At 36.2% G+C, this 11,331-nt stretch overlaps 1 non-coding gene across 1 annotated transcript; it reads left to right on the top strand.

The window, feature by feature from the left end:
- The first annotated feature begins 9,073 nt into the window (after positions 1–9,073).
- LOC122117591 lies at positions 9,074–9,180 on the top strand. The gene has a single exon (XR_006149211.1). It is a non-coding gene; the product is annotated as a U6 spliceosomal RNA (small nuclear RNA).
- Positions 9,181–11,331: the final 2,151 nt, after the last annotated feature.

The following is an 11,331-nucleotide window of genomic DNA, read 5'->3' on the forward strand; positions in this document are numbered from 1 at the left end:
ATCTTGCTAGCTATGTCCTTTGCCATGCAGAAGCTCTGCAATTTTATGCAATCCCATTTGTCCAACTTTGATTTGTTGTGTTTCTGGGTCTCTATTAAGAAAATTTCAGCCTGGGCCAACAAGATCGAGGATTTCTCCTATTCCAATCTTTAATGTTTTCAGAGTATCTGCTTTGACTCCAAGGTCTTTGATCTATTTAGAGTTGATTCTGGTACAGGGTGATATATAAGGATCTAGCTTTAGTGTTCTACAAGTTGTTAACCAATTTTGCCAGCACCATTTACTGAAGAGGCTGTCTTTCTTCCATTCTATTTTTTAGCTCCCTTACCGAAGATTAGATGGCTATAGGTCTGTAGGTTCATTTCTGGGTTTCAATTCTATTCCATTGGTCCTGAGGTCTGTTCTTGTGTCAGTAGCAAACTGTTTTGATTACTATGGCTTTGTAGTTGAATTTGAATTTGGTATTGATATTCTTCCAGCTCTGTTCTTTCTGTTAAGGATCATTTTTGCTATTCAGGGTCTTTTATTGTTCCATATGAATTTTTTGATTGCCTCTTCTATTTCCTTGAAGAATGAGGTTAGAATATTGATAGATATCGCATTGAATTTGTAGATAGCCTTGGGAAGTATTGCCTTTTTCACTATGTTGATCTTTCCCAATCCAGGAGCATGGGAGTTTTTGCCACTTTCTAAGTTCAGTTTTGATTTCCTTTTTCAGTTTTTTAAAGTTTTCATCATAGAGGTCCTTCACTTTTTTGGTTAAGTTAAATCCTAGGTATTTTATTTTTTGTGGGGCTATTACAAATGGTGTTGCTTTCCTAATTTCAGCCACACTTTTCTTATTGTTGGCATACAGAAAAATCCATTGATTTTTGAGGGTTAATTTTATACCATGCTACTTTGCCAGAGTTTTAAATCAGCTTGAGTAATTTTGGAGTGGACTCTGTGCAATTCTTTAAATACAAGATCATGTCATCTGCAAAAAGGGAGAGTTTTACTTCTTCTTTCCCTATTAGGATGCTTCTTATACTTGCATCTAGTCTTATTACTGTATTTAGGCATTCCAATACTAGATTGAAGAGAAGTGGAGAGAGTGGGCATCCTGTCTCATTCCTGAGTTAAGAGGAAATAGCTTTAGTTTTTTACCATTAAGTATAATGCTGGCTATAGGTTTGTCATATAAAACCTTTAATGTATTGAGGAATGTTCCATGGATTCCTCATTTTTCCAGAAACTTCATAAAAAGGGATGTTGGATCTTGTCAATTGCTTTTTCTGCATCTATTGAGATAATCATGTGGTTCTTATTCTTGCTCCTGTTGATGTGATGAATAATATTATTTGATTTGCGTATATTGAACCAGCTTTGCATCCCTGAAATGAATCCTGTTTGATCGTGGTGTATGATTTTTTTGGATGAATTGTTGAAGTCAATTGGCCAAAATTTTGTTGAGAAGTTTTGCATCAAAGTTAATCAAAGAAATGGATCTATAGTTCTCTTTCCTTGATGAGTCCCTTCCTGGTTTTGGGATGTGTGTTATGATGGCCTCATAGAATGAGTTCAGTAGTGAACTTTCTTTTTCAGTTTCATTGAAGAGTTGGAGGAGTATTGTTGTTATGTCTGCTTTGAAGGCTTAATAGAATTCCGCTGTAAAACCATTTGGTCCTGGGCTTTTCTTAGATTGGAGGTCTCTTATTGCTGTTTCTATTTCAGTGCTTGATATAGGCCGTTTAAGATAGTTTGACTCATCTTGGCTTAGTTTCGGCATGTCAGTATTTTCTAGAATAAGGTCCATTTCTGCCACGTTCTCAAACTTATTAGTACACAGGTTTTAGAAGCATTCCCTTATAATGTTCTGAATATTAGTTGTTTCTGTGATGATGTTTCCATTCTCATCTCTGAGTTTATTTGGGTGTGTTCTCTTCTTTTTCTGATAAGATTTGCTAAGGGTCTGTCAATTTTGTTAATTTTTTCGAAGAACCAACTCTTAGTTTTGTTGATTCTTTCTATAGTTTTTTTTTGCATTCTAATTAATTTAATTCTGATTTAATTTTAATAATTTCTTTCTGTCTACTGGATTGGGGTTTATCTTGCTGCTTTTTTTCAAGGAGGTTCAGATGTCTCATTAAATTGTTGTTTTCAGATCTCTCCAATTTGTTGATGTAGGAGCTCAGAGCTATAAACTTGCCTCTGAATACTGTGTTTGCTGTGTCCCAGAGGAGCTAGTAATTGGTGTGTTCAGTTTTGTTGAATATCATGAACATTTGAATTTCCTTTCTAATCTCTTCCATGACCCACTCGTGATTCAGCAGTGTGTTGTTCAGGATCCATGTGTTACATGACTTTCTTTGGTTGCTTTTGGTGTTGAGTTCTAAATATATTCCCTTGTGGTCTGAGAGAATGCAAGGTATAACTTCAATGTTTCTGAATTTGGATGTTTGCTTTGTGGCCTAAAATGTGGTCTATTTTGGAAAATGTTCCATGTGCTGCTGAGAAAAATGTATTGTCTAATGCTGCTGGGTGAAATATTCAGTAGATGTGTGTTAAATCTAGTTGGTCTGTGCAGTTGTTTATATCTGCGGTTTCTCAGTTGAGTTTTTGTGAAGTTCATTTATCTAGTGGGGAAAGTTGTGTGTAAAAGTCCCCAACAATTAATGTTTATGGATCTATGTGGGATTTGAGGGAAAGTAGAGTTTCTTGGACGAATTAGGGTGCTCTGCTGTTTGGCAAATAGATATTTAGAATTGTAATATCCTCCTGAAGGAGTGATCCCTTAATTAGTATGTACCGACCTTTTCACTAATTTTAATTAAAAGTCTATTTTATCTGATATTAGGATTGCAACTCCATCCTGTTTATGGGAGCCGTTTGCTTGGTAGATTTTGTTTAAGCCTTTAAAATTGAAAATGTGTTTGTTTTTGTGGGCAAGATGTGACTCCTGAAGCCAGCAGATAAAAGGATCTTGCTTTTTAATCCAAGTAGACAGACTGTCACTTAATTGGTGAATTAAGCCCGTTAATGTTGAGAGATAGAACTGAGAGGTATTTGGGAGTTCCTGCCATTTTATCCAACTACTTCAGGGCTGTGGCAACTGTGTTCTTCCTATGGTTCTTGGATTCTCAGTTTGGGTGATATTTCTTGGCCTTTATTGTGGTCTTGTTGGTTTTCTCTGTGTAGGACATCTTTAAGATTCTTTTGTAGGGCTGGTTTGGTGGAGATATATTGTTGCAATTTTTCTTTGCTATGGAAGGGTTTTCTTTGACCTCCAATTATTAAGGAGAGTATAGCTGGGTAAAGTATTCTTGGTTGATAGTTGTTTGTCTTTAGGGCATAGATTACATCATTCTAGGCTCTTCTTGCTTTGATTGTTTCTGCTGAGAAATCTGAGGTGATTCTAGTTGGTTTCCTTTTATAGGTGTTTGATCTTTTCCTTGTTCTGAATTGATCCTGTGAGTATTATAATGTGACAATGGAATATCCTCTTCTGGTCTAGTCTATTGGGAGTTCTAAAAGCTTCTTGTATCTGAATAGACCTATCTTTTTGCATGTTTGGGAAGTTCTCGGCTAGGATCCTGTTAAACAAATTTCCTAGACCATTGACTTCTGGCTCTAGGTGCTCCTCTACACCCATTATCCTCAGATTAGGCCTTCTAGTGGGGTCTTCCGAGGCTTGAATGTTGAATAGATCTATCATATTTCTTGGATTTGTCTTTGATGGTTGTATATTCTTTCTCTATAATATCTAGGCTGTCTTCAATCCTCAGGATTCAATCTTCTGCATGGCCTATCCTACTATCGAGACTTTCTACTTTTTTTTTTCTTTTCCTTCTAGTTGGTCGGCTTTTATGGCTTCTAATTCTTTGTTGGATCTTTGTTTTAGATCTTGTATGAAATTCTTTACTTCCTTAATTTAGTGTCAAGTGTTTATTCTCAAATCACTTGGTTGATTAGTTATGGTTTCCTTGGACTCCCATTACTTCTGTTGGGATCCATTCAGCATTCCCTTTGTGGACTGCCTGACTTCTTTCAGCTCTCTGTTTATGGATTCCATGAATGCCTCTAGTGAACTTTGTCTATGCTCATTCCGCTCTTGAAATTCCTGTATTACTCTTTGATCAGCTTCCTCACGTTCATGCAATTCCTGTAGTTCTCTTTGACTAATCTCAGCCTACTCACACAATTCCTTTATTTCTCTTTGAGTGTTCACAAGCTGCTCATGCAATTCTTTTATCTATCTTTGAGTAGCTTCTTCACACCTATGAGCTTCCTGTTTTGACATTTGTTTGCCTCCTCTCTATATATATCATGCTCACACAGAGTCCTTTGAAGGTTTTCAATCTTTTTATTTACCATGTTTACCATTAGTGTTTTTAGAGCTTTTTGGAAGCTCTCCTCTGGATTATTCATTATCTGTTCTGTCCACTGATTATCATGAGTGGGAGTTGAGATACCCGGACTTGCCATTTTTCTTGTGTTTTTCCAGCTTATTCTGCCCATTTGGCATGAGAGTAACACCAATTTTGTGCTAGAAAACTATCTTAAGGGAAGCATCAACAAAGTCTGTAGTTGCACAGCCAAAAGCCTGCAGATCCTCCTGAAGGAGAGATCCCTTGATTAGTATGTAGCGACTTTCTTTATCTCTTCTCACAAATTTTAATTTGAAGTCTATTTTATCTGATATTAGGATTGCAACTCCCGTCTGTTTATGGGAGCCGTTTGCTTGGTAGATTTTGTTCCAGCCTTTAACACTGAAAATGTGTTTGTTTTTACGGGCAAGGTGTGACTCCTGAAGGCAGCAAATATTTTGCCCATGTTATTGTAACTGCTCTGTACAGTATTTTCACAATAAAAATAAATAAATAAATGTTAGAAAAGCCTGCAGATATAATCTAGTTCAACAGATACATTTTCAACATCAACCAACTATGTATTAATAGGCTATGAACCACAAAGAGGAATTTGGCAAACCAGAAATTATTAGGTTTAGTGAGAGATGTGGGTATAAGTAGGAATAGAGGGATGTGGAAAGATAGAGGGAGAGCTAACTTAGTCCTAATCTCAAAGCAGGAAATAGATTAGATAGAATGATAGTAGACAAAGGGGGAAAAAAGAAAGAGAAAAAAAAGACAAGGAAAAATAGTAAAATAAAAATTAAAAAGTGAAACACTTAAAATTATGCAGATTAAGAACTTAATATTCAGAGAAGGATGGGAATATGATAAGAGAAGGGGAGGGATAGAAAGGAGACGTCAAAAAATAAAAATGCTTAAAATTTTATATAGGTATATAGAGGTAGTACAGCTATTAAAGAAGTTAAGTCTAAGAGGTTTTGAATTCAGTAATAAATTTCTGGATTAAGTGTGTATACAATCGGGGATAAGGTCTAATAATCAATGACAGGTATATCTGAGAATGAGCAGAAATGCGACTAAATCATGCAAAGAAGAACGAAAGAGAAAAAAAAGTGAAAAGAATGAGAAATAAAGGAAAAAAGGATCAAAAGGTCAGTAGTGGAAAACAAAAATGGAAAAAAAGCACACACACACACACACACACACACACACACGTATACCTGTAAAATAAAAATTATAAGAGGAAGAAAAAAAGTTAATAGAAAACAATTTTTTAAAGTTAAAAATTAAAAATGTTAAAACAATTTTAATAAAAGGTGACAAAAAAGAGTTCGTTGCTTTTTGGGGATGAGAAGGGATGATCCTGTATCTCCCTTGTGTCCATAACCAGTCTCTTGTTGGAGTCTCTGGTCTGCTTGTGGTATTTGATTTTCCTGTAGCTTGGTTGTTTTCTTAAGTCAGTTTGTTTGAGCAGGCAGAAAAATGCTTTGATTTACCCAGGATTTTGTCATCCTCCTCCCAGGCTAGTTCAATGGGAGGGAGATCTGCTTTGAGTATCACAAAAGATGGCTGTTTCTTCTAGTTTGGAGATGCTGTGATGGGGCTAGGTTCTGGGTAGAGTTGAGGCCTTTCAGCAAACAGTAGCTTTTCCCTGAGGCCTAGCTTCTGAGGCAGTCACAGAGCCTAGCCAGCAGCCATTTTCAGGGTTTATTGTTACTGAATTTCAATTGATTGTCTAGGGAAGATCAGCCTCTGGCTCTGTTTACCCAATGAAGAAAGCCACTCCTGGGGCTGGTGCAGGCCCGGGATGCGTGAATTTTCCCTGAGTGGAGCTGAGCCTGGCAGGTCAGGTTAGGCTCCTGTGACCTGTTAAATGACTGTTTGTTTTCATCCAAGGACTGAGTTAGAGCTAGCTGCTCAGCCAGGCCTTTGCCAGTATCAAAGATGGAGATCTCCGGTAGTGGGCAGGGAGGGGTGGCCTTCCCTTCTCTGCTCCCTGAGAAGGAGTGAGGAGATCAGGCTTCTACTCACACAGGAGTCTGGTTCCTGGGTAATCTCTGATCTGCGATATGAAGGATGAAGATGTCTGCTCCTTGTCAGTTCTTGCTGGTATTGAGTAGAATCCTCTCACCTGCTGCATCTGGCGCCTTTATCTTAGACACTCTGTGTTGCAGGTATGGTGGTTACGGCCGCCACCGCCCCCGCCATAGCTGCAACCATGGCTGCTGGCAAGTGCTCAGATTTGTCTACTTGCCTGGATTTTCCCTCTCTGGCCTAACTCTCTGTACTGTGATGGCACATTTGGTGTGATTCTTTGGCTTAGTTAAGCTTCCAGCTTCTACTTCGCTATCTTCCCGGAACCATAAATTTAAATTTTAAATGATAAATTCTTTTAAAATTGTTTCACTCGTGCACAGGTATGGATAGATAAGTGATGTGGGCAGAATCAGAATTATTCAGAAGGTTGTAAATGGATGCTTACCTAGTTTTCTCTCGCTGGATCATAGAATACAGACTGTCCTAATTGAAAAAGTTAGCCTTCCGAGGTTTTTGCATATAAAAACTCCATCAACATTTTATTAGAGGATTATTCAAGATTAGCTATATGTTGATTAATAATGACTGATCATGACAGAAATTTGAGAGAAAACCATCTACACTTCAGTGAGGTTCTGATTTGTGCTTCACAAACTGTTATGAAAGCTCTACATGAGAAATCTAGCAGCTGCATTTCTAAAAAGACCTTGGGTTGTTACACTTTCTGATATTATCTCAATTCAAGTACTTATCCTTGGAGTTCCATACTATTCAATGATGCTGTATTAGCTCCTTGTTACAATTTTCAGACTGGTCTTTTTGAGGAAATTTGTGCTTTTCGAAATTGCTCTCCAAATTCCATCCACAAACTGCATACAAAATTTATCTGAAAAAATTTGTATCTGTTTATATTGCATATACTTTTAGTTTTCATTACAAATATGGAATGTAGTAAAAATTCTCATAACAATTATACTGCGCCAGATTGTGGGCAGATTCTGATGTAAATAATATACTGTGTTCATGTAGAGATTTTGAGTATCCAAAGTAATAAGCCTGTGGTCCTAAAACCAATATCTTACTTATATTGAGTGACAAATACAACTTCATATAAGTACAGAAGTTTTCCTTGTATCTTTTTAACATATATTTTTATTATAAATACTGTACAGAGGGGTTACATTTACATAAGTAAGGTAATGAGTACATTTCTTATTGAGCATTGTTACCCCCTCCTTTGTTTTTCCCCTACCATCCCTTCCCTTCACACCTCTCCACCTCCCCCTTCACCCATCCTCTGTTAGAATGTCTTGTATATTTCATTGTTACAATGGGTCAACCAGTATCCTTTCCTTATATCTTAAATGAAGAAATGCTGGCTTGATTTATGCTGATTCTACTTGTGTAGACACATCTAAAATCACTGCCCAAGTCCAAGAGCACATAAATGAAATGCCATCATTTTTTTGTCAGTTGGTATTTGTGTTCTACACATTTATTGACAGGTTACAAATAATTCTCAAACTTTAAAACATTAAAAATACTTTCTTTTTTTCTTATTTTCTTCTGCAGGAAATCAGCAAGACCTCAGTCAGCATTTCTCACCTAGGAATTTTCACATGGGTTAGTTAAATGTATATGTAGAGTCCAGTTTTCTGAGGACTCACTCATCTGCCTAGGAATTCATGCTGGTTGTTGGAAAAAGAGCTCAAGTAAGGATGCCATTTAAAGCCTTATAACTTTACTCTTTACCAGGGTATTCTCCTGCTATTTTGGTTGTTGAGAATGTCTACAAGAGTAAGCATTCCGTGAGGAGCAGGGAGACACCATATGACTTATACTTACTGAGGTTTCCAAGTGACTTGCTATCACTTGTACTGCATTTTGAAAGTCAAATCTCTCTAAAACTACCAGTTTTAAGAGATAAGAAGAGTGGAAAATGAACTCTTAGGGACAAATACATCTTCAACATATATTGTTCCAATTATTCCTTTTAAGGCATATTCAACAACTGGTGAAACTTGTGTTGGCTGTAATTATGTGTCTTTCTCCATGAGTGCATGTATACATGAGAATATGTATGTGTGTGAATAGTAACATACATGTGTACATTATGGCTTATATCATCATTTATTCCTTGCTAACAAATAAAGTAAGGAATCACTAAAGTTTTAACAGAAACTGTGTAGTTAAAGTCGTAACTCTTCACTCTGCTCCTTTACACAAAGACTTTGCAACTTCTCATTAATAAAGTTTCCATAAACTCTGAAATGTACATACTTAGTACTTAATGTCTGCTATCATAAATCTTAAATACTTTACAGAAAAGTTTTATACCTGCCAAACAGTCCTATTTTTGGCATATATAAGCAAAATCCCAAAATTAAGCATATTTAAAACATAAAAACTTTTAACAAACCTTAACACTTGCTGCAATGTTCATTTTGACAGGTGCCTTGTATAGAATAATTGAATTTCTCCTCCTACACATCTCTTGAACTACAAATATCTGGAATTATTTTGTTTTTGGCATGTCTATCTTGATTTTATTCTTAAATGTGTGCTTATGTAAGAAATACATGATTCTATAATTTCACAACAATTCTTTTGAACTTACTTTTTGTTGAATTGCCTAGCTTAATAAAATCAATTAAAAATTATACTTTATATATAAAAACTGTTCTGTGCTCAATTTAGCATCACATACACTAACATTGGAACGATACAGAGAAGATTAGCATGCACCCTGCGCAAGGATGACATGCAAAGTCTTGGAGCGTTCCATATTTTTACAGCAACAGATGCTGAAACGTATGTGGCCACAAGGGAACCGTACTGCATTCTTGGTGGGAGTGTAAACTTGTTCAACTATTTTGGAAAGCAGTATGGAGGTGCCTCAGAAGACTCCACATAAAACTCCCCTATAACACAGTAATCCTACTTTTGGGGATTTATCCAAATGATCATAAAAAAGACCATACTAAAACTACCAGCACAACTATGGTTATTGCAACATTATTTACGATAGCTAAGATATGGAACCAACACAGATGCCCCCATTAGATGAATGGATCAAGAAAATGTGTTATATATACAAAATGGAATTCTTTGCCTCCATCAGAAAAAATGACATCGCCCAATTTGTTAGGAAATGGAAAGACTTGGAAAAAAATTTATTGAGTGAAGTAAGCCAAGTCCAAAGAAATATAGGTCCCATGATTTCCCTTATTTTCAATAATGAATGTATGTCTGGGATAAGCAGAAAAGTTCAAAAGATATGTGCATATAACCAGATAAGATGATGTTAAAGAAATTGAACCCCAAGATAGGGACACAAGTGGTTTTTTGATTCTTGCTATTGTTTCTAACCTACTTATAATGTGTGATGTCATTTTTTTTGTTTTTTGTATGTTTCTCCCCACACTATAACCCCTGTTTTCTCTGTATTTGAAGTTGGTACACTTACATCTTGTATGTATGCTTCTCTAATTTGGGGAGGGGAAGGGAAAAATTGCTCAAATAAGGATACAGGTTGACCCATTGTAACAATGAGATGCACAAGACATTATGTTGAAAAATGAACTTTACAATTTAGGCAGAGGAAGGAAGGGGGAGGGGAGTGTACTTGTGGAGGTGGGAGGGAAGGGATGGTAGGGGAAATATAAAGGAGGAGGTAACAATGCTTGTTAGGAAACTTACTAGTTTCCTTGTTCATGTAAATGTGACCCCTCTGCACAGTATTATTACCATAAAAAAACATATAAAAATGTTCTTAGATGGAAGACTTTATTTCCTCTATTTTACACATATAATATTGTTAACAAAGAAATTAATTCAGAACACTGATATGAAGGTAATTTGAATAAATGTGTGTGTGTGTGAGTGCGACAGTGCACAAGCATACACGCACGTGCATGAGAACACCATGCATGTATATTGGAATGCTCAGAATTTAAATCAGGGCTTCAAGGCCTTGCTAGGCCTTTCCTATCTAGATTGGTGAGCTACGATATAAGCTACATCTCAATTCTTGGCTCTTTGCTAGTTCATTAAACATTTTGAAAAATAATTTCATGAAGTTTTTTTTGGCCCTGATTGGCTCCCAAGTGTTATCCACAGATCTCAATCTCCTGAGCAAATATTCAGAGTAGATAGGATTATAGGTGTGACCAGCCAGCACAAGGCTTTTAGAACAATTTTAAAAGTAAAAGAAAATTTACTTCATGGGGGCCTGTTTAATCATCACCGAATTTGAAAGCCTTTTGAGTGATTATATGTCAATTTAATTCGTTTGGGGATTGTTAAAAGATAGTAAGTGATGATATTTAAAAGTTTTAGTACTTTTTAAAAAAGAAACTGGAACTGTGGGACAGAAGAAATTTGGCTGTCTTCAGACCTCAATTTGTAAGCTCAGCTCTGTGCATGATAACCTAATGTCACCAACACAGTCTGTGTTGAAGACAAAATGTGACAGAAAACAATCACCATGGGAAATATTTGCTATGCTATTATTTCTTGGACAATATGAATATTGAATTGAGAGTATAAGAGAATGGAGAGATTTTACCCACCTTTGTGGTATTGCTGAAAGACTTTTGGAAACTTTGACTCATTTCCTTCCTCACTGTGTGTATCTTTGGGCCATGCACTTACAGTTTTTTACTACAATTTTTCCCAACACTACAATGGTAATAACATTAGCATTATACCAAATGTTATCTTAAGAAGTAAGAGAATAAAACTTGTGAAACACTTAACATAAACCTATGAATGACCTTTGAGTTTAGCGAGCATTCTTTTTTAAATACTAATTAGAATATGATAAGTAGTACAGAAACCATTACATGTAGTGTTAGCAACCAGAAGTAATATCTATTGACCATGCTCAGCTTCCAAGGAAGCCAGGTGGATAACTTCTCATGCTGTAAATCAAACTGGTTAT

This window comes from Dipodomys spectabilis, unplaced genomic scaffold (genome assembly GCF_019054845.1).
Source record: "Dipodomys spectabilis isolate Male_0828 unplaced genomic scaffold, ASM1905484v1 ptg000144l, whole genome shotgun sequence".
Classification (NCBI taxonomy): Eukaryota; Metazoa; Chordata; class Mammalia; order Rodentia; family Heteromyidae; genus Dipodomys; species Dipodomys spectabilis.